Raw genomic sequence first — 27,178 nt, 5'->3', positions numbered from 1 at the left:
ATTGCCGATGCATTTGCCATGGAAATAATGTGGAATGATCGTATGGTTTAAATATAATTTATTTACAAATTTGCTTTGTTTTCAACAACAAAATCATATGTACCGGTATACTAAACAGGTTATTCACCAATGAACACATGTCAGTTTGTTCTTTACTATTAAATGATTAATATTTTCTTAATCTACCGTTCTTATTACAAACAATTATCAACCAACACATCTTAAAGTAATTCACTGACATAAAAGAAAGTTAATTTTGAAAATCACTCAACAATCACATGTACAAACCATGCAACAAAACTAATTATTGATTTTATTTGTCACTTTTGAGACAAAATAAGCGTAAAAAGATATAACAAATAAAAATCAAACAGAAATTCAAACTTGCGAAAACCTCCAGTTGTCTTCAACTTCCATATTTTTACCGGCTTTACTTGTTCCAAAAACAGTAGGCTTAACATTGTTCGCATTTGCATCTTTCATGGTTCCATTAAAAAGACCTATTTTTGATTTAGAGGTACTAGACAAGTTCTTTGAATAGTCCAAGGAAGACAAATCCATGTCCCCAGGATTCGTGAAGTCTTCCCCATCTTCAAAAATGGCATCAAACTGAATGTAAGTTGAGGAGCGGTTTGGGTTATTCTTGGCAGATTTCCTCGAATCTACACTAGTGTCAACTGTTTGCACTATCTCTATAGGATCAACGTCCTGGGTGGTCACTTTTCGAATGCGTCCACTCTGAGGTCTAGTTTCTGGCGTGACTGCAGGCTGTCTAGTCGGTTCCTGCTTACGCCTCGTTACTACAGCACTTGGTGACTTTGAGTCTTGTGTTCTCATTTGTGGCATTGATTTAGACGTTTTCATTGCCGGCTTTCCTTTTATATTCTTAACCTGGTCCACATCAGTTATTCCACGTCGACGTACGTCCCTACCCGACATCAGACCACTGTCCTCCATTCCAAGAGCCTCTAGTTTAGAATTAACGTGTGAGGGAATATCCTCGTGCAGTGCAACTCTTAAGGCACTATTCCTATTGCCTACATCCGACACGATACCGTTAGTGTTTCTCACAGCCATTCTATAAGAATCTGCGCGGTTCAGCACATCATCGTCATAGCTGTAAGTGTTATTTGCAGCCATACTTGGATTCATATCCATGGCAACACGATAAGGTCCACTTTGCGTTGTTGGCGGCAAAACTGGAAAGCTTTTACTGCTATGCATGGCATTTCTATATGACACAGTTCTTTGGTTGCCATTGCCCATTGCCACACGGTAGGAATCTGACCGTGATGAAAACTGATCGCCCTGGCTATATGCAGACGGGGATTGTTGTGGGACGTTAGGTCTAGATGAATTATTTGCACCTTTCTGGCCTGAACTGTAACTAGAATTTGACACTAGAACAGAATTGAAACCCAACGGGAATGATTTTGAGGAAGACATGGATGGAGAATGAGTTTGATTTGCAGGAGCACCTTGTTTATTGTCATTCAATGGCACATGTCGTACATGATATGCCACATCAGTCGGAAGGGACCGTCTACTTGCTGCATTCAAGTCTCTATAGGACGGCTCTTTCCTTGTATCAGCCCGACTACCACGGCGACCTATCTGTCTTGACGGGTTTCCAGCTGACGAAACCTCGGACGACGCAGAATGCTGAGAAACTGGGGTCCTTGTTTGCATCCCGGGCATCATGTTACCTGATCCAGGGGTTCTGCTGCCATCCATAGTTGAATTCATGCTTATCTGAGTGACCTGAGTTAGGTCTCCATCCGAGGAGTCCACTGACCGACCGCCTGGAGTATATTTCAGAGAGGAAGATGCCCCAATGTTTTGCTTGTTGTCACTGCTGTATGAACTACTTGCAATGGTTTTAGCGTCACCTACGCACTTATTGTTCCCAAAATCAGCCATATATCCGTTTGACCTGGAGGAATGCAAGTTTGTGTTAATCTGGTATGTATCATTTTCCAGCTCATTCGTTGGTGTCTTACGCAAATCCAATAGCGAGTCCAAGGAGCCTGATGGTGTGCTTGTAATGGAGAAATCCATATTGGATAAGTTTGGAGATACACTAGGGCTAGACATGGTCATGTAATTGTTTGTGTCATTAAAATTGAGGCACTCGGAGGAAGTCAAGGAATCCACACTGTCAGCGGACTTGAGCGACTGCATGTCCATGTACAGGGAAGTCTCAGAGCTCTTTGACGATGTTGAGTTTTGTCTACATGGTTCCCTTGGGGCCATTACTGGGCTAACAGCATACAAGTTGGGCGCTGCACTCGTGGTTGCAGTTGAAGAGCCGTTGGTCAAAACCTGTGGAGTAGACTGGGCCCTTGGTTTAGAGGCTGTTGCATAAATCACAGGGCGTTGTGGTTGGCCAGACTTTGTATTTGAAGAGTCTGCAATTACGTTACTGTTGAAAGTTTTACGATCTCCAGATCTAGACCTTGACCTTGGAGTTACAGTTATTACTGGTTGATATTTCAAAGGTAAATCACTCTGTCTATTTGATTTTTTTTTTGTACGCTCATTTATTGGAACAGCTAAGCTATAACTTTGCTCTGATAAATTGAATGAACTGAGTCTTCCACTTTCACTGGCTGATGAATTTGTTGGTGATGGTAGAGGTATTTGAACCGCGTCCTGGTAACCTTCTTTAAACAAATTAATAACTGGGTCAAAGTTCAAGGTTTTACAAGGTCGTGAACTTTCCACTGATTTCTCACTTGACTTGAGTATACCAGTATGGCTTTTATGAGATCGGGGCCAAGACTGGTAACTGCTTTCTACTTTTGATTTTTCTTTTCTCCCAGTCTGAGGGCTATCACATCCCTGTTTGGAGCACTCTAACACTGAGCTAGAATGCTTCAGAGACGGACTAGAATGGATCCTATCGTCCAAATTGCTTCCGCTTTGCAACGAAACATGCGAAAAATTTGAAGCGCAAGTTATGTTCGATAGTCCTAAACTGCTCCTTGTATGCTGCAAGACTAAACTTTCGAGCCCCTTTGAATTTAATCCAGCTGATTTTGTTTCAGGGGAACTTTCGTCGTCACTTGTGGACAGAGCAACCAATGATGGAAAACCAGTGTGCGACAAGTTAGTTTTATCATGAACACGTGTAAACACTGCTTCTTCTGATTCTGTTGAAGATTCTACAGATGGAAATGAGTTAAGCTCAGGTTTATTAGTCTGATTATCAAAGCCCTGACTGTTACTGTCAAACAAATTCCTGTCTGGAGGCAGGGGTGGGGTCACTTTACTGAGAACTTTCTTGCGATTACCACCTTTTCGTAAGCCAGCAAACTTATCACTTAGCGCTGACCTGTGTATCACACTATCTTCACTACCAATACTCAAAGTGTCTTTGCAAGGCGTTAGACAGGCATCGTCTTCATCCTCATCAATTAATGTGTTTGTACTACGCTTCAGTCCACTGTCATTATGAAATGAGGTATAAAATCCTTCCTGATCTACTGAATAAACTGAAGACTCGTCATCGATCTTTTTCTTTGGACTCGCCTCAGCGAGCATAAGATCAAGAGCGAGGATGTTTTGCCGAGTCAACCGTGAAAGAGAGGACGACTTATCGGCGCTCTCAGCCTCTTTCTGCGCTGCGCGTACTGCGAGACTTTTTATCCAAGCCTCGGTGTCGAGCTGGGTGAAGTCTGTCTTGGGGTTGCCGATTGAAATGGAGTCCCCAGTGATCGTGCTCTGTGTGTCGCCTGCGTACCCTGCTGTGCTTGTACCGTCTGTCACGCAGCTGCAATATAAATATTATTAAATTATTCAAAATTTTGGGGGATCATACTTCAAAAATGTTTGTGGAATGTTACTTTGTTAGCTGCTATAAAGGTGAAACACGTGAAATTTAGCCTAAATACAATTTTTTTAATAACAAAGTTATATTAATTACAATGTTTTTTGTTCAGATCACCAGCAGAATTAACAATGATTTGTACAGGGGAATTAACATGACTCCCTTAATAAATAGATATATCACTAACTTGCAGTGTGTACGTATGTTAAAATCAATGCCAATAAATGCATACAAATATACCAACTATAAACTGCACTATCCAAGTCTTTTTTTTTTCAATTGAATAAATTATATATACAAACAGGAAACCGCACTAAATACTGAATGTTGGTTCACAATAAACTAATTTTCTTTATAAAAAAGGAAGTGTTATTGCATAATCCCCTTTCAGAAAATAATGGAATGTTTCTTTATACAAGTTGACATTCAGCAACAAGAGAGTATAATATGCAGAGCTGATGATTTTTCCCACACTTTCCAACTGTAATAAATGTTGTTCTTGTTTAAGTGTTGTTGTTTTTTGCCAGTGTCAGAATATTTTAAATATCAAACCCCCTTACAACTGTTATGGCATTTTATTTTGTTGAACAATAATTCCTTTTTTGTTTTGAGAGCAAACAGAAGCCTCAATCTTTCACAAATGTCACTGTCAATAAAAGTCTATAATGTTAACAAAGTACACAAAATCTACAAAATGCACTTGAATATTTAAATAGAAAATAAATCTGGTGTAATTGTGAATGCACTAAAGTTTAAACATACCTTATCACACTAATTCCCAACAGTTTATGAAAGCTTTTAATTTATGATGTCACTTTGGGAACAAAATGTATAACAAAATTAATGCTTTGTTAAAACAATATCCTCCCAGCCTCATAATGCAAGTGGACAGTGTGTGACATTATCAGAAACTGTCATCAGTTTTATCATGTCATCAGAAATCCTAAGGATACTTGTATGCAGCGAAGTGTGCACTGTATTGATATTGATCAGTGCTTTGATTGATTATTGATTGCTTTTGATCAGATTAGATTATTAATTGATAAGTAATTGGATACAACAACTATGCTATCAGAAGTAGTGTTTTTGGCGAGTATCTATTGTCAAGAAAACTGAATTACATCTATAATCTATTGGAATGTTAATAATCTATTTAAAGTTATGAAAAAAAAGATCTATAGAAGCTCATTCCTTGAAGTCAAGTATTATCTTTCAATTCATCCGAAAAATAATTATGATCCATTCAATAAGTAATGCATTTAATTTTTCTATTGCAATTAATGTGTCTGCTCAATTTATTTGACAATTAAATCTGTGAAAGTCTGTTGAAAGAAACATTTGTTCCTCAAAATTAAATGAGCCTCGCTCTGTGAAAAGGGGGTTTAATGCATGTGCGTAAAGTGCTGTCCCAGATTGGCCTGTGCAGTCTGCACAGGCTAATCGCTAATCAGGGATGACACTTTCCGTCTAAACTGGATTTTTGCTAAGAAGACACTTTCTTTAAATGAAAAATATCATAAAAACAGAAAGCGTCGTGCCTGATTAGCCTGTGCAAAGGCTTATCTAAGATGACACTTTTAGCATTAAAACCCCTTTCAATGAGCACGGCTCAAATTAATATTTATACATTGATTTTTTTTTTCAAATTTATATCAAATATTAACTTGTTTAATTTAATACATTTTTTTTTAAATTTAACTTGGAAAAATAACTCTTTTTTTAAAGTTTCACCAGCTTACTACTTTCCTCTGTAATTTTCACAAAGTTAAATAATATTAGTTGTATATATAAACAGACATACGGCTCTAGGAGAAGTGCCCCCCCGGAGAACTGCCCCCCCAAAGATTTTTCACTGGGCGGAGAACTACCCCCTCACTGTTTTTGTATAGGGCGGAGAACTGCCCCCCTGCTGATTAATAAGGGGCGGAGAACTGCCCCCCTGTCAGAATTGATGACCCGGAGAAGTGCCCCCTAATTAAAGAAATAGCGGTGATATATAAAGCGAGTATTATAATGACAATAACGCCAGTAACTTTCTTGCTATTATATAAGTACCGAGTTGCACGTCTATATTTAGTTGCAACACATTGCCAGTATTAACACGCACGCGTTTCCTGTGTGGATCTCGACTATGTTTCGCGCTCTTATTAAAACACGACTTTTACTAGGCATTCATGTATAGTGAGTGGTGCAGATGCGTACCAAGGGCCTTAAACAGTATTATCACATGCCTCTAGACAATTTGTGTTATTCAGTTCAATAAATGGTAATATACTTGTACTGAAATTAAATTGTTACCGGATAAAATGTGTACGGCGATAACGTAAAATTACCCGTAAGTATTGTTTTCACTACGTAACTAATAACTAATATGACACCGGGGGGCAGTTCTCCGCCCCTACAGATTTGATGGGGGGGCAGATATCCGCCTACTAAATTCTGACAGGGGGGCAGTTCTCCGCCCCTACCGATTTGATGGGGGGGGCACCTCTCCGCCACCTTTAAAATAAGGGGGCAGTTCTCCGGGGGGCAGTTCTCCGGGGGGGGGCACTTCTCCGGATACCCAGACATACATGTAAGTGTTACTCTGCTGGAAAAGTTTTAGACTTCGGAGATGCTGTCAGAACAACTGCAGCATAATGTTAATAATGTTTCAGTCTACAAGTTTTATTGTGATTAAAAAAGGTACCGGTATCCATGGTTAGTGGATAAGTACCAGCGCACTAGTGACCTTCCAAGGTTTGATCTCTTTTGGAGTGTTATTAAGATCACCGCCAAAAGACACCAAATACTGGTTTTACCCAGGAAATGGACTAAAGAGCTTCTCTGTAAGCCTAATTAGAATTTCTTTGAAATGTCATGAAAATAAAAACCATTGTTAAACTTATTATTAACTTCTACAATCATGCTAACTGGCTAGGAATTGAAAGAATCTTTTATCTAAACTGAAAGCCTGTTTAGTTTTCTGTCTGAATCAAACAAGGGCTAAATACCTACAAACCCCTTAAAACTGTTTCAGTATCAAATTGTTTGCAAATTGAATTGTGCATTCTCACCATGGTGTGGCTACATTCCACTTATGTAACAGATGTAAAATGTCAGTCCAACAAAAAACAATTGTCCATATAAAATTAGCGATTGTTGCCTGGACCTTGCTGCATGCAAGATGAGCCGTTAGTTGCAAGATGAACAATTGACAATTGGAAACGTAATCCTGTTTCAAACTGATTTAAAACATCTGCTCTATTTAAATGTGTTTCCAATTGTTTAAAAAAAAATCACAGTCGTAAACTTCACATTTTTAGGTCAGTGTTAACGAATAAGCAGTGATTTCAGAAAAAAAGGATTTATGCACACAAAAAAATACGGTTACCGTGTAGTATAACTGAACCATTATAAAGTATTGCAATGTTACCTATAATACAGTTCCAGCTACTTGCCATTATTTTGGAAAAACAGCAAATCCATTAACCAAAGTTTCAATCTGAGATTCATTCCCACAATTTTTTATACATATTTCATTAAAAATATTCAATAACAAAGTATACAAATATACTAAATGTATATGCTCGTATTTATAATAATAGCAGCTTGAATAAGTTTAAAGCAGTATTGAACCATTTGTCATGTGTTTTGTAAATGTAGAGTTCATTTACATCTGACAGCAAATAAGTTTATAAATGTGTTACACAGACTGTGGTTTCATTTTCTTGCTTCTAGCAAGTTGATAATTAATTTACGATTAACAAAATACAATGAATTTGCATCACATTTCTTTTGATCTAGCACCTTGAATTAGCTAAAAACAGCTTTTACCATTTATCTAGTGGTTTGTTAATGAAAAGTACATTTAGATCTGACTGTGCATACATTTATACATGTGGTACACTGAGACTGTGTTTCCATTTTGCTTCTTTCAAGTTAATTATTAATTTACCCAATTAACTAAATAAACAAGGCATATTTATTAATTAACTCTATCAATGAAATTAACATGGCATTATTAATTTACTCTGTTAGTGGAATACAATGTAAACATGACACACCCAATACCTGACACTTAAGTGTCTAGACTCTATAATTGCGGGTGCGTTCCATTCACCGTCTGTAACATCCGGGACATAGAGAATCGCAATGGAATAAGACGGAACCACGTGCAGAACACGTTCCAACCGTCCCCGCAATCGAGCTGGTGTAGTGCGGAATCCAAGATGGCAGACAAAGCATCGAACGATAGGTAAAATAAAAATTATTTCCAGTTTTCATGAGTGTTGTGAGTTATAATCTGTATATTTGTATTTGTTGCGTCTAATCAGACTATAATACTTTGATGAGAAACGATTCTGCATACACCATACGGCGATGCGAAATGTACACGTCAATTGTCACAAAAATTCGCGATGAAAAACAATTTTCTGAAAGACCCAAATAGCAAAATGGTGATTATTGATAAATTCATAGTGTAATTATGAAAATCATGAATCATTGAAATTTATATGCAACAGGGTGCGAAACCATTCTGTTAATCCAATACCCAAAGATATAAGGTCCATCTGGCTGATAAAATTCAACTTACCTTTCTTAGGCCTAAAATGACTTATTCCCAAACTACACAGCATTTTTTGAAGTGTGTGGTTGTAATATCAAGCTTCCCTGTGCAAATAGAACATTTACTTTTTTCAGTGAGCTTGTTATCCAGCTGCAGGATCCAGTTACAAAAGAATCCAGATTTCTGAAAGTATCCCCTCAGATGGTTGAAGCTTTGAATTCTTCAGGTAACCATAATTGGCAGGGCCTTTACATATGGGAGTAAATGTACTCGTGGATTCATAAACAAGAGAGTAAATGTTATTGTACTCCCAGATTAAAAAAATGGGAGTAAATGTACTTTGTTTGAAAAGTTGTAAATTTACTCTGTGTGTACTATTAAGTTAGTATTAACAGTAATCTGTTTTATTATCATTTTTACATGTACCTTAGTCCAATATTAACAGTTACTTGATAAATTTAATCGGTGAATGGTCTGTAATAGTTATTGAAACTGTAGACAACAGAATCTTTAAAAAAAAATAAGAATGAAAAAGCAAAAATATTCAGTGAACCAAAACAAGGTAGCAAAATCTGTAAGGATCTGGCAAATTTACATTATTTTTATAATGGAAATTTTACATTTATTTTTCGAATAAAGTGTATTATTATTGTACTCCGTTATTAAGTAATCACAACGGTATTTCAGGTTAACAGTATGTCAAACATGCCATGGTAGTTATACTCTACCATTAGGCGCATGAAGACACTACTATTGGAATGATTCAACATCCTTTAAAAAAAATGTTAAAGGCATTTCATTGATAATGAGGTTTTAAAACTTGGAGTATTCCTTGAGATTATTAAAATTGTTGATTGTTGTAACATGTTACATACACTAGTCCATTTCATTTTGATAGAATCCTTTGAATAATTGTGAAGACGAATTTCTGCGTCTTTGTTCATTTTACTCATTTTTGTTTCAGATCCAATGAAACGGCACCATGCCTATGAATTGATAAGCCATACATGGACGACAAATGTAGCTGATTTTTCAGGTATTGATTGAAATGTGCACACAGTACATAACTTGTATACGACTAATGATATATTTATGCCCCTCTTCGAAGAAGAGGGGGTATATTGTTTTGCACCTCAGTCCGTCGGTAGGTCGGTCCGTCCACCAGATGGTTTCTGGATGATACCTTAAGAACGCTTATGCTTAGGATCATGAAACTTCATAAGTACATTGATCATGACTGGCAGATGACCCCTATTGATTTTCTGGTCACTAGGTCAAAGGTCAAGGTCACAGTGACAAAAAACGTATTCACACAATTGCGGCCATTACAACTGACAGCCCATATGGGGGCATGCATGTTTTACAAACAGCCCTTGTTTACATTTTTTTTCACAAAATTGAGATATAGCCCTACAAATGAAGGTTTGAAATAATTACTGATTATTGGTACACACTTGTGAGACAAAATGTGAAATACAGGTCAAGTGTGACTTTGAATTCATTATGGTAGTCAAAAGGGCAAGGTCAGAAGGGCAGAAATATGACAACGGTTAAATCAATTTTGGTCAGTAACCTTGAGACCCGGGTGTTTTTTGGAAAGTTTGACTTCACAAGATGACAAGTATTGACTTAAAGTACAGTATGCTAGAAAATGAGGTCACACTGACAGGAACGGGACAAGGGTTTACAATTGATAACTGACTTACCCGTGGATTTAGAGTCACAGAACGACGTCACACTTTGTTGAAATTTTGTATGCCCCCGGTAGGGTGGCATTTAAGCATTGAATTGTCTGTCAGCCCATCCGTCTGTCCGTCCGTCCGAAAACTTAAAAATTTCCCATAACTTTTTCAGTATTGAATATAGAAACTTGATATTTGGCATGAATGTGTATCTCATGGAGCTGCACATTTTGAGTGGTGAAAGGTCAAGGTAATTCTTCAAGGTCAAAGGCCAAAATAAATCCAAGGGAAGTAACACACTTTAAAGTGAGATAACTTCTATTTATTATTTGGCAGGCACAGATAATTTTTACAAGGGAAGTAATATTTTTTAAAGGGATATAATATAAAAATGAAATCCAAGCGAGGCAGTAGGGGGCATTGTGTTTCTGACAAACACATCTCTTGTTGCGTTTCGATTTGCTATCTCATAAACTAATAAAGGGAATTAATTGAAACTTCACACATGTTATTGGGGTCATTATGTTAGGTCACTGACCAAGCCTCATACTCCTGGCTTGACTTTTAAATCAATTATACACCTTTTTGTACATAACATATCTTGGTTTAAAATTTGCATGCAGCAACATTTTTAAAAATTGCTATGGGTATTCAATTGAAACCTTACTCGTGTCTTTGCGGTCAAATTTAAGGTCACTTGCTAATGTTTTAGTCGAGCATGCTGTCTTATGAACAGCTCTTGTTCAATGTTCAACATTGACATTAGCTCACTTTAATGACAGGTATTGTTTATGTGATTTTAACCAGTCTTGTGATAGTTTTTGTTAGGAGATGAAAATACTGTTTCAATTATGTAAGGGTAGAACAATAATTATTAATTCATATTTTCAGAGCAAGTAGACAGTCAACCTGACCATGATGAAAATTGCGACAACATGGAAGAAGGCAACACAGGCACAGGCACCACATGTATCACCTCTGACGAGAGTGAGAAATCAACTTCTTGGAGTAAAGCTGCCACACTCTTACTGATAAACGAAATGAAGACGCGAAAAGAGCAAATGGACAAGGGATTTACAACAAAGAAGAGGGTATTTCAGGACATTGCTAAAGTTATGGTTGCACATTCCCATATGTATAATGCAGACCAAATTGCAGGACGTTGGAAAACTTTGCAAAGAGGATATAAACATATAAAAGACCAGAATACAACCAGTGGGTCTGGAAAGAAAAAGTACGAGTATGAAAGTCAACTTGATGAATACTTTGGGAAAGATCCCATTGTTAGCCCAGTAATGACATTGAGTAGTCACATTGAGACAGGATCGGTTTGTGGTTCCACCTTGGATGATTCTGAAGACAACGGAGAGGATCCAGTACCAGCAAGAAAAAAGCGTAAGTCGGCCTCAGGAGAAATGGTCGGAGTCATGAAAAGTTACATAGAAGCCCAAGAAGAGCATCGAAAAGAAGAAGTTTCTAGGAAGGAAAGAATGCATCAAGAGAAATTAGCACTTCTTTCTCGATTGATAGATACAGTGTCTAAAAATAAATAAGGACATTTGAAAATATTGTTTCAAAGGAATGATTATGATTTATTCCTGTCTGTTGGGCTACTCATTTATGTATGTTTTTATGTCACAGTTAATATGAAGCTGTTATAAGTAAATATACTGAGCCAAAGCTCTTACGCACCACCTTAAATTCTTTTTTCTAACCTATTTAAAATGCACCATTCAGCATTCACTCATTGCAGAGTTATGTGCACTTGAACTTAGCCATATATAGTGTACAAAACAACACAACTTTGTGGAGCAAACTTCTTCCACATTTTTCAAGGGATTGAATTAAAACTTCATATATATTATCAATATCAAATATTCATGTGCAAGATGTAATTTTCAGGCCATGCCATTCACTAATTGCAGAGTTATGTCCCCTTGAACTTCGCCATATAGTGTATAATGGCAGTCTTATATTGTGGAGCAAACTTCTTCCTCATTATTTATTTTATAAATACCCATCATAACTGTATGAAAATGGTACCCCCCTTTAATAATATCTCCTACAATGTGAAGGTCACACTAAGGTAATTGTTGGAATCAGTTCAAATTTGAAACTCAGAAGTAACTTCACCATGGATTGATTTATTTCACAATATTTTGACAAAATATTTAACAATACTCAGGTTGTATATCATGTGTCAAAGCAATGTGGGGGTATTTGTCGCATTCAATGACAAAGCTCTAGTTTATGCTCAGTTAAAAATGCATTTTATAATTTGTTATTTATGAGAAAAATACATTAGAATGTTGTGGTGATTTAGGACATAGGCTCAGAATGTGCTTTAATTTCAGGTGAAAGAAATCTGTCTTTACTGGATTTGCCAGATGAAATACTCATCAGGATATTAGTGGAAAATGTTGATAACCTTGAATTGCTAAATTCTGCAAGACTTGTGTGCACAAGATTTGCTGCTGTCATTGCCAGTCGCCTGAATTATGTGACACTTGCAGAATATCAGCTTTGTGAAGAACTGTTTAGTTTCTTATGTGTTTGTTCAAAATTAGAACAATTAACAATTGTATATCAAACTGGCAACGTCAGTCACACAGCTATAATCGAAAATCTGGAATGCTTTAAAGTATTGAAGAAATTGAAATTGGTTGGTCCATTTTTTGGCGATCAAGAGATTGCTAGCATTTGCACTAAATGTCCAAATTTAGAATATTTTGAAGTTGTCTCCTCTCACTTGTCACTAACCCCGACAGTGCTCAAACATGATGTCATAGATTCTCTGCCTAGACTCAAGTCAGTTTCACTGCCTATTTGTACCGGTTGTGATGAAGATTTAGGCAATGTTCTCGAACTCTATTATGGTCGCATTTCCTTTGGTCATCAGGTTTTAGATGCTGTAAGTCAAAATGTTTTGCACAGACCAAAATTTGCATATTATATTCAGTTGTCTACTGATAAAAAAAACAGTCCTTATAAATGATAGGCCTGGTTTTATTCTTGGTTGTTAAATATGATTGGTTATTGGCATTCAAAAATATGGTTTAGGCTACTAGTGTTACTAGATTCAAGATTTGACATTATTCATATAATGCTATTGAGTGTTGTTTTAACTGATTGCTTACATTTTGGTATGAATGTATTTTCAGCTAGTTGTAATTCCTGCCTTGTGTTTAAAGTTTTTTTAGCAGTCATATACTTTGTACAATGGACTTACATTGAAGTGTTGTTTTTTTGGTAAAGTGGTGCTTACGGTAAAGCCAGTTGAGTTAGTGGCTAGTGGCGTAACTGTTGTTCATTGTTTGGCAATTTTATTCTTTGTTCTGTTGGCACAGTTTGAATTGTTTCATTTTAGGGCAAAGTTTATGCTATAGATAAATGAACCAGTTGTAAATATTTGGCGGTTAAATAATCTGACAGTATTTTAATCATATTTCTTTCTGGTTGGTAAAAAATTCATAGACTGATTCAAATTAATTAAACAAGTTAACAACAATTTTTTAAATGTGAGTGGATCTTGAAATTGTTATTGTTGAATCACTAGATACTTAATGTGAAGTTTCCCTTTGGTATCATTTGTAATAAACTCAGCAGCAAACAAAACTATACAGACACATTAATTTAAATGAATCCTTAAAATATGTCAGTACCACATTTATTTACATTAAACAACATTGTAATTTATTGCTATATGCATCAGTGTCTGTTCATTATCTGGAATCAGTACAGTAATAGGAATGTATTGTAACATGCATCAGTGTTTGTTAATTCACTGGAATCAGCACAGTATTAATGTCAAAGTTGCATTTTGATTACAACAATCCTTAAATGAAAAATCAAAAAATTTACACTGTCGACCAACTTCTGTCTGATTTAAGAAGCGCACATTTCCTTCTTTCCAAAAATTACCTTGTATGATCGCATTGGTTGTAATGAGTTTATTAGAACATCATTGCTTAAAAATAATATACACTTGTAAACATGTTTTTTTTTTCAAATATCCAACAACAAATGTATTTATTTCTAGTGTTAAGTATTTGATTTTTATTAAGGGGTTGATGTATTTCAACTTTTAGTTAGGACAATAATTTTTATGCCCCCGGATCGAATGATCGGGGGTATATTGTTTCTGGCCTGTCTGTCTGTCTTTCTGTCTGTTATTCTGTCCCAAAACTTTAACCTTACAGTAAAGTTTTGCAATAACTTTTAAAATATTGAACATAGCAACTTGATATTTGGCATGCATGTGTATCTCATGGAGCTGCACATTTTGAGTGGTGAAAGGTCAAGGTCATCCTTCAAGGTCAAAGGTCAAAATTTAAAACTTTAATATAGTAAAGTTTTGCAATAACTTTTGAATTATTGAACATAGCAACTTGATATTTGGCATGCATGTGTATCTCATGGAGCTGCACATTTTGAGTGGTGAAAGGTCAAGGTCATCTTTCAAGGTCAAAGGCCGAAAATTAAAAAAATTAATATAGTAAAGTTTTGCAATAACTTTTGAAGTATTGAACATAGCCACTTGATATTTGGCATGCATAAGTATCTCATGGAGCTGCACATTTTGAGTGGTGAAAGGTCAAGGACATCTTTCAAGGTCAAAGGTAAAAAAAGCAATGCATTAGGGGGCATTGTGTTTCTGACAAACACATCTCTTGTTTATATTGCTATCTTTTCAAGATTTTATTAATTATGCCAGGCTTTTTAGTCAGGATTATCTAAAGAACTGATGAAACAGTGTTCATAGAACATTTATTGCTGGAACATATAACTCTTATTATTCGAACTGATCTCATAAATTGCTTTAAAATCATGTACATTTAGATCTTATTATCATTTTCCTGATTTGTTTTTATGTGTTCATATGTTATATGTTACGTTATCATTTGCACTATTCAGAACTGTTCTCTACATTCCAAGAGTTTTAAGGTTTTATCTCTTGTTCATGTTTAATTATGTTTAAATAAGATTTATCGTTAGAATAAAAAAGAAAATTACAGTTTGAAGTTTTATTATATTGTACACAGACTTTAAATCAGACCAGCAGCTATCAAGTCCCTTTTACGAACTCCTTCGTCGTTATAATTGTCATGTACACAAATGGGATTTAAAACTGGATCTAGCATGTCGGCATCTTCAAGAAATTCGTTTACATCGTCATGGTTTATTAGGCATATGTTATGGAAAATACAACTGCACATTATAATAATAACTGCAGTTTTCACACTTGCATCAATGTACTTCAAACGCCTGAACCTGCCTTTAAGTAAAGCAAAAGCACGTTCTATAACAACACGGCACGACGAATGGTATTTGTTATATTTCTTTTGAGCAGCATTCAAGTGCCCGTTGTCTCTGTAAGGGGTTAAAAGCCATTTACGGGTGGGGTAGGCTGCATCTGCAATAATGTGGTTTTCTCCACACAGATTCGGACCATTCTGCCATAAATCAGAGTTTCTCAAGATCCTGGCATCATGGCAACTTCCGGGATAACCAGTAAAGATGTGGATAAACAGCATGTCATCGGTGCAAACTGCTTGTACCTGCAGGGACGCATACCCTTTTCTGTTGATATATGAATTTCCATGTAGTGTTGGCTTTTTTATTTCAATGTGGGATCCATCGAGGGCTCCTATTATTCCTGGAAAACCATTCCTCTGACCAAAATGCTCTTCAACTTCTGGAATCTTTTGTGCGTTTGGCCATACTATGAAACGCCGCTTGAGGTGTCTATTCACTGCTGCTAATATTCTGTTTCTGCAGCGAATAACAGACGACGTAGAAATACCAAATCGATCTCCCATTTTATCTATTGTATCACAACTTCCAAGGTACCACAATGTCATCAACAACTGTTTTTCTACTGACACATGCTCTTTACCTCCAGGATGATCAAAACTGAACTCTGGAAGATCCTTAAGGTATTGACTAAGAATATGGAAAGTCCCTTTTGACATTCTGAACTTACGGCGAAAGCTCATATCGTCGTAAAATGGCACAACTGATTCTGTATAGTCCATAATCTTTGCCTTTAATTCCTGTGGCCTGAAATAGAACAGTTAAAACAAAGGTAAGGAAAGAGTCATAGCCTAAAAATCATATGAAGGGAAGGAGTTCCTCTCGCATTTTTAAAAAATGGGTCGTGACTTAGAAAAATAGCTCTAAACGGCCGCCACATTTTATAATGTCCACGTATATTTTATAGATTATGATCTTTTACATGGCACCTTTACATTTAAAATCAGCCTGAAACTACGAAACAGTGAGTGTTTAGCCCTAATCGTTAAATTCCTTACAGCGAAGAGGCTGCTCCCATCAATAATGTCATAGTTTCTTCACCTACGGCATCGGATTCTTCGTCAGAATCTTCCAACAAGGAAATGAGCAAAGGAATGTTTATATTATTGTCAGCCATTTTGGTTTGGCGTACCGTGTTCCGTTCACACGTCCCGGACACTTCCGTATTCCGTTTTATTCCAATCACGCATTCTGGACAGAACATGCTAGACGCGTCCAGAATGGTCGAATGGAACGCCCCCTGCAAGAAATGACAGATCAGTTTAGCTTCCTTTAAAGGTGCACAAAGTGACACCTGTAATCTTGAGAAAGGGCATCTTCTTAGAAGGAACTAATCTTAGGTAGCCTTTTGTAACCTTATTTTTTGGTCTTTAAATTTTAAAATGAAATATTTTTTTCTTCTTGTTGTTTTAATTTGTCTTGTTTGTTAATGTCTTTTTTTGGATAGGAGGTGGATGGGTGGGGGGGGGGGGGGGGGTAAAAGTTAGCTTAAATACATTCCAAAAATGGAATTGTTGTTTAATAATGTTATAGTTTATTTACTTTGAAAAATAAATAACATGAAAACAAGCTACAAAATAATGTTGACAAAAGTGCACTAAGAATTGAGAATGATGTTATAATTCAGTACAGTTATGTATATAAAAATGTTACTGTTTATTTACTTTGAAATATAACCAACATGACAAAAAAATACCAAAAATAATTTTGACAAATCTTACCTTTGTATTGAGAATGATATTCAAATGAAGTTCAGCATATATTGAAAGATGCATACTTTCTTTGGCGAACACTATTCGTTTTGAATTAAACTAACATATGCCCCTGACAAGATGTCCATATACACCTAATTAAGACCATGACACTTTGTCCATATACACCTAATTATTTACTTTGACAAAAAGGTAATTATTGGTTGTAAACATAAGGGTCACATTAGTTTATGTTCAGTACAAGCACAGTTTCACATTTAACCCTTGGCAGCTGTCGTATTTCATGCAATCATATATGCCTGCAATTAAACAACCCCTGGTAAAACTTCCAACTGTATTTACACCATGTAAAAAATCCAGTAAATTAGTGGCATCGTTTTCATGAATGTCATTTGAAGATTTTTATGTTTTTGTTAATGTTTTATTTTTCGGCGTCAGCTGTATACGCCAGCTTTTCACCTTAGCCTGACCTTTGTTAGCGTCGAATAGAACTCAAATAAAACTTCCCGCGGCCAAGTACAGATGAATACACTTCATTGACTGCATTGGCTGATTTGATAATACCACTAGAACATTGGAAACATGTCCGCGTCTTTGTAACACTGTTTTACTGTGTGTTCAGCATGAAACAGTTTTATCTCTAATAAAAAGGCTTTATAGATAGACCAGTTTTACACTCAATCTCGACATCAATACAGTTTGTGCGTACATCTTTTATTTTCAGAGGATTTTCAGCGCGAGAACGTTGTGTACTTAAAGGCCATGTTCTCATATTTAGTACTGACTTCCATATTCCTGTCAACATGTTATATGTAAAAGTATAAAGAGCAGTGGAAGCGATGCCTCACTTTAATGTGTTGCATTTCAACCCGCGAGGTATAAGGGGTCAGTTCGCGGTTAGTGTGTTTGAATGTCAGAGTTTATATACAGATCAGACCTTCTGTGCTGTTCGGAGTTCGCGGTCAGTTATATAATAGTTATATAATAAAGACGCTATAGCGTGAACTAGGTGAACCGGATTTTTTTTTACCACCAGAAAGATGTTAAATGAAGATATCCAGCGATATTATTTTATGGCATGTCAATAATAGATTCTTAATGTGTTTTCAACAATACCATGATAAATATTATTTTTAATTAATTAACAAGAATTATTCCATCATATTTACTAATGTATTATTGCAGCATATTGACTAATGTATTAAGTATGAGCGCGATGATTCTCGATACTGTTAATAATCGAATCAAATACACGTAGCAATTCCCGATAAACCACTCAAACAGGTTTGTTCGAAGAACGCGCGTATACATATTTAAAATATGTACGGAGACTTCGCGTGTGGCCGGTTGACTTTGGTTTTCTTTTTTGTATCTATAGGTTTATGACCAGCAATATGTAATAATGTAAAATAAGCCGCGAAAACTCCGCGTAACATCCCATACTGCGTTTGATGCAGCTAAAAACTGCACAGAAAAAGATATTAGCTATCCTTGATCTCATTCATTTAAATCTTTACCTTCCATAAACTCCAACCACAATCAACGCCGTATATCTTTTTTAAAGATATTTCTTGTTTTATCTATATTCAAAGTTAGTCAGTATATGGGATAAATATAACACCAGGTAAGTTTATTGACCTGGCACAAAAACCCTGCACCACTCGTCAAGGCTAAAATTGTTTAACCTTCCCTAAAATTCTTGTCTAAATTCAACAAACAACATCTTTTCTCTACATATTAAAATGAGCCTCATTCTAAGAAAAACTGAGCTTACTTCATGTGGGTAAATTGTGCTCCCAGATTAGCCTGTGAAGTCCCCACAGGCTAATCAGGGAAGACACTTTCCACATCAACTGGATTTTGGCTAAGAAGAAACCTTCCTTAAAATGAAAAAAACAACAACATAAAAGCGGAAAGTGCTGTCCCCAATAAGCCTGTGCAAACTGCACAGGCTAATCTGGGATAACACTTAACGCACAAGCCATCACTACTACATACTCGTTCTCCTCCTCCAATGTGAGAGAGTCTCTGCCAGAGTCCTTGCCGAGGGAGTACTGGGACTGGAACTTGTTGGGCTCCTCACTGCGCAGGTCTGAGTCCAGGGAGTGACGGTTACTGCTCGTGCCGCTTTGGCTCCAGTTGCCTGAAGACAACAACAACAATCAGTGGGGTTTGTTTGGTCAAATTTGGGCCAAATTTCAAAAAGTATTTATTTTTCCCCAAAAACGCAACACCATGTTCCCAATTTTAGTCAATTTCATATACGCAATTTTTTCTAAAATGTTGGGGAATAAATACTGACAATGTCAACACCAACAACAACAGAAGTGATTGTAAAGGAGATATGTTGACCACCTAGTGATAAGGTGATCCTATTCTTCAATAGTTTATTCAACAGTTTAAGGAAAGACTGCCATCAAACTGATGCCATTTCATTATATTCCCTTTTTTCTAGCACCATGCTGTAAATGAAATATGAATGGTATTACACACAAGTTCATGTACTAAAATGACAAATAAAACCTTTATGTCCACTGCCTTCACAAATATACACAATAATTACAGAGCACTCTAATACTGAATCCTAAAATTATTATTTTTCTCCTCTCAAACAATAAATTAACAACAAAACTGGTACCTTTTTATTGAATAGAAGGTAGCGAACAACAGCCTACTGTTTAAATCACAAATCCAGTGTTAAAAGTAAAATTCACACACAATTTCCCTTCATTTTTACAACAAACCAAAAACCAAATCCAATTATTTTTAAATTACAGCGAATTTTTACAATAATCAGTCATGCAATCCAAAACAACATTTAAGACACGGCGAAAATCCATGGTTAACAACATTTTAACACCCAGTTGTTTACAGAAAAGTAAATCAAAACCAAGATACTAACTTGTGTTTATTATTAAGTAATTCAACATTAAAATGTTTTCTTTTCATTTTGAAGCATTGATGAATTGATGATTATTAAATTGTCCTTGAATTCCTGCTTACAATTTCTTGCACTTAAACAATACTTTGTTGGTTCAAAACAAGATTTAATACGAACAATTTGCCATCACTTCTATTTCTTCTAAGATAATATTAAATTGATCAAATTTAGACAATGTCTTTATTTACAAGTATCAGTACACCATATCATAAACAAATATTTGATCAGAAATTATCGAGCAATCAAGCACAAACTTGGCAGCAATTTGACCCCGTGTCAGGTCTATTGGACATAACAGGATTACAGTATATCTCAAATGTAACTATTTATCAAAAGCGGCTAGTTCATGAAATTTTATTTCTTGCTCGTATATATTCTATAGAAGACAATAACTTAAACAATGTTTTCATTTTGAGATTGAATAGCCATTTTAAATCGAACAGTTGTTCAATTTTAAGTCTAAAGCATATGAATATTGTGAATTTAATTGTTGACCTTTCAAGCATGGCCTTGGTAGAAGACATAACAAAATGGTATATCTAATTATGACATACAGTTTCCTAATGCTTAACACTTTGAACAATTATTCCTTTTTTGATGTTCTAAACAATTTTATGCTTGCCTTGGCGAAATGTTGTTCATGATTTCATGAACACTTCAAGCCAATCAGGAATTGTTCATGAACCGTTCTCAAAAAGTTCCTGATCTTGGTTCATGAACTTTTGGACATGAACTGTTCTTAAGACACGTTCATGAACAGTTTATGAATTTTTGTTGAACACTTCAAAGTTCATGAACAGTTCTTCATCTAACCATAAATACTTAGTAATGAACATTTCATGAACAATTATTTCTGATGACTTTTCTGAGACAGACTTTGAGGATCCATCATGAATAAATCATGAATTCCTTTGTGCTAGATGTTTCATAAATATTTTTGAAAGTAATATTGAAATGTCTAGCATACTAATCTTGTAGATTTGTGAAACCTATGAAGTTAGTATGAATATGCATAGTATTTTCACCACTGTAAGTAAGAGTTCTTGACCTGTTCTAGAGAATTTTAAGAACATTTGTACAAGAACTGTTCAAGAACTGCCTTCAGTTCATGAACTCTTAAAGAACTATGGTTCATGAACTATTCACTGACAGTCTGTGAACAGAAAATGAGCCATTGAAAAATAGGAAAAAATGTTCATGAACTGTTCATGAACAGCAAAACCCTGAAGATTTTTTCAAGCATTGTGTTGTTCATGAACTGTTCAAGAAAACTTCATGCCATTGGTTTTCATGAATAGTTCATGAACATTTCATGCCATAATGGTTCAAGAATAGTTCATGAACACTTCATACCATTAGGTTTCAAGAATATTTCATGAACAATTCATGCCATTAGTGTTCATGAACAGTTCATGAACTAAAATTTCAAGAACATTTCACAGACATGGCTCATTTTCTGTTCACTGACTATTCGTGAACAATTCATGAACTCAGTTCACGAACAGTTCATGAACAGTTCACGAATTATTCGTGAACTGCAGAACAACATTTCGCAGGGGTGGGAGTAAACTGATCTCTCCCTCATTCTTCACATTTGATCTCCCTCATACTTCACATTTGACCTCTAAATAGTGACCTTGACCTATAATGACATTAAGATAACGGAACTGGCCCTCATGTGTGATACACCATCTTAGATCGATGTTCAGAAAAAAGGTAATCTCAATCATGCTGAACGAGTGAAATATTTTTATTTTTAAAGAACAGTTTTAAGGTCTGGTGTGATACAATTTTTACCAAACAATATCAAGAGAAATGTCATCTCAATCACGCTATATGATTGACATCTCAATTCTTTCACGTACTTGTACAATGCTGGTTATCCGTATCCCCACAAGACATCAAACAAACACTCTGGCTGTACAATACACACAAATACCATTGTTTTTGTTGACTGAAGATTTATTCATGATCACCCACATAAGATAACTGCTTATTGCACATACCTTTTTTTCTAAATACTTCAAATGTTTTTGAAAGGCGGTATAAACTTGTTCAAGGATTACTATGAATGGACATTTGTACAGTTACAAAATGCTCACATATATACCAGCACGATTACACAGTTTTAAACCATAAATAACTTAGTCTGAGTGAGGCAATAATCCTCAGTTATCAAATTTGAAACAATGGTATGAATAATTTATCAGAAAGCAAATTTACCAGGGGAATGTAAAGTAAGTGATGTCCTATTTCATTTCAACTATGGTTGAGCACAGGTGGTTAGCGTGTGGCTATGATATTAATTAGTGAAAACATCATTTTGAATGATAAATTATCATAATTAATATAACGAAATATTAACTTTTCTGGAAAAAAATTCACTACCAAATATATGTATAACAAGGTATCCAACTCGAAATCATCCGAAAACAGGGTTCATCGTTTTGAACAGCCATTACTTCATCAATTTTGCAGCGATTTTCACGAACCCGGTCTTCGCAGAAATGAATTTCCTTTCTGGAAATTTATATATCTTGTTATATTTCTACACATGCTGGGTCAAATTTTAAGAAATAACGCAATACACAATTCGCTTGACCCAGTTAACATCGATCAGACCGTATTTATGAATGAAATCTCCAGTTGTAAAGACACACCTTCGCATTGGACCAATGAAATCACTCGTTTTGTATGTTAACAAAGGTTTCAAAATGCGCTGGACAGTTAGTTTTGATGCATAATACAACGGCAAGCACGGTAAGAATGTTTTTTCATACGTTTTATTGAATTATGGTATCGAGGTTCTTGAACTTTGCAGGGAAAATGCCCTTTACTCTGTGAAGATTTCAGTCATGAATACGGTCTGATCGATGTTAACTGCGCGCAGGGTCACCCGAGTTGTGTATCGTGTTATTTCTTAAAAGTTGATCCAGTATTTGTAAAAATATTGCAAGACATATACATTTCCAGAAAGGAAATTTATTTCTGCGTTGAGTAAGACCAAGATCGTGAAAATCGCTGCAAAATTGATGAAGTAACGGCTGTTCAAAACGATGCACACCGTATTCGGATGATAACAGAGTTGGCTACCTTGTTATATATATATATATGTCATAGTGAAATTTTATTTTCAGAAATGTTTATTTTTCGTTATAATATGATAATTTATCATTTAAAATGATTTTTTCACTAATTAATATCATAGCCACACGCTGACCACCTGTGTGGTTGAGCAGTTTCAAAGCAGCTTTAAACATATAATGTTATATATCAGCAAGAAGTACAAACTTGTGTACCATTTATCCCATTTGTCTCAAAGTATCAATAATTCATTGTAAAGACCTGATTTAAGTAAATACAGACATAACTATCACATGACACCTCTGATACCATTAAAAGGATCTGCAAATGTCAATAAAATGTTGTCAAACGTTGTTAACAATTTTACCTTATCTGAGAACACATTTCACCATTTCAATTATTTACAATTGACGAGACAATGTCAATTCCTTCACACCATTATACCAAAAGTAAACAATTACATAACTATTATCATGATAAGTACTTATACTGACCAAATATTTATTTATCCTCCAGGTATATCCACCTATACACACAACCCTTGGCAATTCAAATGTGGTCGATGTAATCCTCTATTAGTCTGCTAAGTGTTTTTACAAATGATTTAACAAACACAAACATTCATCAGCCCTTCCTTCAAATCCGCCTTATACTTTCCTAACAATTAATACATGAAGACTTAGTTCCACATAATAAACGTCTGTTCTTCCAATTATTTTATTAATAAAGTAATTCCAAGGCTCATTCAGAAATGTCATTTTTCATTTCCCACAGTAATTAATAAACATGCTTTTAAAACATCATAAAACTCTCAAATTAGCATAACCTATGCCTCAAGCATTAATTGTTTAATTCAGTTCATCTTATTCAAAAACAACTTTGTGGTGATTCACTCCTTTTTACCTCTTGTCTACATTTAACTTGGCCTATTTGCTTTTTACCCAGAGGCAAATAAAAGCATTTACAGTACACTCCACGCGTTTTCCCCAAAAAACGCGCTCCCTCCGCGGGTTTTTTCTGCTAGCGAGTGTTCACGCGGCGTTGGAAGAGCGAGGTGAACTCGATAAAACGCTCGGCGTTACGCCGCGTTCGCTAATTCCCGCGGCGTGTATAACTTTAGGCTAGTCGGTAAATGCAGGCACCTTCCGTTCTTATCAGTGATCGCCGCGCAACGCCGCGTTAGCAGTGTGCTACTGGGCATGCCAAAAAATAAAAACATTGTTATAATAAATTGTTTAAATACTGTAGTACATGTATAAAAAAGATAATTGTATAGAAAATTAATACGTACAAAAATTATGTTTTTTAAATCACAGGTACGTCCACAATATGAATTAGTCTAATATAATACATTTGACAAATTAATATTTAAATCGTAACACATATGACACAAGAATAAATGTTCCGTAAAATTTCCAAATGAGAATAATAATTCGTAATCCGAAACACACTACGATTTTTAATTGTTAACACGACGTTTACAAATGCTTCCAATATACAGTCATGTATATTTCCCGACAAAAGCGCGCGAAAGTTATGCTGCAATGTACAAGGTCAAGGTACAATGTATACTCTTGCAAAGCGTGCGTGTATTGATTTTTTTGATACAAACTTTGTAGCGCAGAGAACATTGAATTTTGTTGATTTCGGTTAAAAGTTTCTTTGGTATTTATTAACGAAATTATATCGCGAATAAGTTGATATTTCCTCTAAAATAATTTCAAATCGAACACGCCGAATCTTTATCGTTACGGTATTATAGTAGAGTAATTATTTAAACACTAATTGTATAGTAAACTGATTAAAGAAGACATCTGGGCGGAACTGGATTTTAAGTGTTTGACGTTATGAAAACACGCAAAGCTTGTCTACTGACCTATTGTGTAGACTGCTGTCTGCGGTGTTTTGACAAAAGGGATTAACATGTGTGAATGTCACTCGGCCGATTTGGTCCATAATTACTGGTAAACATTGTTTAGAATGTCGACGCAACAAGAATACAACTGTGAATATTAAATGCAATTATCAACTCAATAGTTACCACCTTTTAGCAATCAATGGAATAACCTACAAACAAAGAGAAAATCAATGTATTAGCGAGCAGAGAATTGACTTTGTTCCGACAATTAAAACCATTCCTTATGCATTCGTTGAACGTGTTTACTTGAGTAAGTTATGCCTGTAGACAGGAAGCGGCTTTTCTTTGATTACGTCAAACTGTCAATTCACACAGATTTGCGAGATTTTTAGGGTCCTTGGTCATTTGTATACATGTTCAGTATAGAAAATCACCTGTTAACATGAAAACTTTGGATTAAATTATCAAAATAAAAACAATGTTGCAAACTGTGTTTATATTAATTGGTAAGTATTAGTTAAAGGACGACGTTTTGTGTGTCGTAAATCAACGAGTTTTCTATACAACAACAACTACTTCTACAACCACGTCGGGATCGATCTATCTTGGTTGTGTTTTTTTTAATTGTAAATATTATACTACATGTACATGTATGTACTTGTAATAAATGTAATTTTATTTGAAAATCAGGAAGTCAAACAAAATTAAATTGATCGTTATCTCGTAAAACGCGGAGTTTCCCCCGCGTTGCCAACGCCGAGGGCCGCCGCGTCGGCTTATCAGTTTTGCCGATCGTTAACCGCCGCGTCCAAAATCATGCAAACGCCGCGTATAGCAGGATTTTCTTAATCTCCCTCCAGGTCGAAACCCGCGGAGTATGGAGGGAAATTGGGGAAAACGCGTGGAGTGTACTGTACATGTACTTCATGTAATATACGTCCTAGTAAAAACTATTGACATACATATATTTAAACATTAAGTGAATTCGCTGAAAAAATATTGCACCTATTTTCAAAATGAAATATTCATTGCCACAAATTTTGACCATATATTGAAAATATTACAACAGATAAATAATTAGTTAATTTTTACCTGAGGTCACATTCCACTAAGTTGTTGCCTACAATTTGGGAGCTGTTAGAGATTTAAACAATATGAATAGGTTACCAATATTGAGTCTGTCATTTTTATCAGCTCCCAGGGTTTGAGCTATGGATGTTTTTATCATTAATAACAGCACAGATAGCTGATAGCTGCAATGAATGGGGCTTTAATGAGTCGATTTAGGCACAAGTGTCCCAGGGTAGACTGTTAAACAGATGAATTATCATAAAGTTGAGAGGCATGATGATATAAAAGAACTTAGCATGATATATACATGAAACGATATATCATTGTTACAGTAAAGCTGTGCTTATTATGCCCTTGGGTGCTCACCTCAGATCCCTGAGGAATTTAACTTTTCTGTGCAGGTAGTGTTAACAAGGTTTTACATTTATAGACTTATAGGGAAAACTGCTACAACACATTGCTGCCATGTTTTTTACTGCCTCTAGAGCGTTGCCAAGGCAAAATGTTGATGAGGTATGACGGACAAGAGCTGATCACAAAAGCTTACAATAAACATGTTGTGCTATAAAGGTGAGCGAAAAAGTCACAGAAAACAGTTAAGTTTTTAACTTCAGGCATGTTGTGCTAAGGTGAGCGAAAAAGTAACAGAAAAGTTTTTTTTATGTTTGAGCGCTTATTTTCTCGTGAGCTGCTGATATGCTTCACTTTAACATATTTTCTTGGTTTTTGTATCAAATAAATCCCTCACCTTTTTTACCTCGTAAAGTTCACAGTGGATCAAATCAAACATCGATTTGCAACTTGTTTTTGAAATGTCAATACATAAATACATATGCCCCAATAAACAATCCTTTCACAACATTTTAAAGGCACAATTAAATAATTCCACAATCAGCGTGAGCAACTGACAAATGTTAAAATGCAAATCGGACATGGTTTCACACAACATATGTGCGCGTTCAACAGTTCAACAAACTGATCCACCACTTGACAAAGTCAGTAGGTGACAAGAAAGAGAAAAACACCACAAAACACCAATTAAATGACACTGGAACACGACACCTTGTAAATTTAAATACAGCATCTCCTACAGTTTCAAAGTAATTAGTTTTTATACAGGATCATGACAAATATCTGTC

General features: G+C 35.6%; 3 protein-coding genes and 1 long non-coding RNA gene across 14 annotated transcripts in view; 1 reads left to right on the top strand and 3 right to left on the bottom strand.

The window, feature by feature from the left end:
• The window catches only part of LOC127850214 (protein still life, isoform SIF type 1-like), a 353,922-nt gene that overhangs the window by 81,624 nt on the left and 245,120 nt on the right, over nt 1-27,178 (bottom strand). The window lies entirely within an intron of this gene.
• Nucleotides 1-27,178, bottom strand: part of LOC127850221 (osteopetrosis-associated transmembrane protein 1-like) — a 256,800-nt gene that overhangs the window by 101,590 nt on the left and 128,032 nt on the right. The gene's annotated exons all lie outside the window — the stretch shown is intronic.
• Nucleotides 1-27,178, bottom strand: part of LOC127850216 (actin remodeling regulator NHS-like) — a 331,736-nt gene that overhangs the window by 234,676 nt on the left and 69,882 nt on the right. The gene's annotated exons all lie outside the window — the stretch shown is intronic.
• LOC127850227 (uncharacterized) lies at nt 12,847-15,074 on the top strand. Its single transcript, XR_008035141.1, has 2 exons — nt 12,847-14,362; nt 14,511-15,074. It is a non-coding gene; the product is annotated as an uncharacterized LOC127850227 (long non-coding RNA).

Source organism: Dreissena polymorpha, chromosome 11, assembly GCF_020536995.1.
Source record: "Dreissena polymorpha isolate Duluth1 chromosome 11, UMN_Dpol_1.0, whole genome shotgun sequence".
NCBI lineage: Eukaryota > Metazoa > Mollusca > Bivalvia > Myida > Dreissenidae > Dreissena > Dreissena polymorpha.
This window is presented reverse-complemented; position numbering and strand designations above follow the sequence as displayed.